Source organism: Gekko japonicus, unplaced genomic scaffold (assembly GCF_001447785.1).
Source record: "Gekko japonicus isolate JY-2015 unplaced genomic scaffold, Gekko_japonicus_V1.1 scaffold2070, whole genome shotgun sequence".
NCBI classification, from domain to species: domain Eukaryota; kingdom Metazoa; phylum Chordata; class Lepidosauria; order Squamata; family Gekkonidae; genus Gekko; species Gekko japonicus.
In genome coordinates, this window is record NW_015162013.1 from 56,207 (window position 1) to 57,211 (window position 1,005).

A 1,005-nucleotide genomic window follows, 5' to 3' on the forward strand; every position below is an offset into this window, starting at 1 on the left:
CGGGTGTCCATGGCTTGGGGGATCCATGGCTCATGGAGGGGCCCATGAAAACCACTAGGGGGCCAGGCCCCGTGGGCCCCATGGTAGCTACGAGCCTGCTCTCGAGCCACCCTTCCTGAGCGAAGGCAACAATGGGTGAGCTGGAGGCTAAAAAAACAGTGAGCTGGCTCACACTCGCTCAGCTGAGAGGGAACAGTGGAACAGAAGTACTTTGACCAAGCCCTGGGGTGTTCACCCCCAGCCCAACCTCTGTTCAGGAGGATTCCACAAAGGCAAGCATGGGTTAATGTTGGTGCCCACGAGGAGACCCACAGGGCAATATAATGCACAGGCTCTCCTCCTCCTAGGTAATACTTTCATTAAAAATATTTCTTTAGGACATTTTTAGGCCACCTCTGCAAGAAGTCCCCGAGGCGGCTTACAGAAGAAAAACTGAAAAGGGTTGGGGACCCCTGGCTTAGAACACCAGTTTCCCGGTGAAAAGAGCGTTAGAAAATCAACTCCTTACTTAAAAGCCGGGGGGGGGGGAGAGAGAAACAGAAACGTTTTGGCCTTGCACCTAAAAGAACGCAAGGCGCCTCAAGGGGAAGGGCTTTCCAGAAGCATGGCGCCACCACCCAAAAAGCCCCGTGCCTCTGACCTTTGGCAAACTATTGTTGTCTCAGCGCTTCCAAAACACGTCCGTGTTCCGTTTCTACATTTCTTTTTCGACAAAAATTCCGGCGGCTCAGCCTTGCCTGGAAGTCAGACCTCAGCTGTTTTTGTGTGTGTGTGTGTGTGTGTGTGTGAAAGAAGCACTTTTCTCCCTTTCTCACCATACAAGAACTCGTGGGCACTCCATGAAATTGCTGAGCAGTCAGGTTAGAACGGATAAAAGGAAGTCCTTCTTCACCCAAAGAGTGATTAACACATGGAATTCACTGCCACAGGAAGTGGTGGCGGCTACAAGCATGGACGGCTTCAAAGGGAATTAGATAAGCATATGGAGCAGAGGTCCATCAGTGG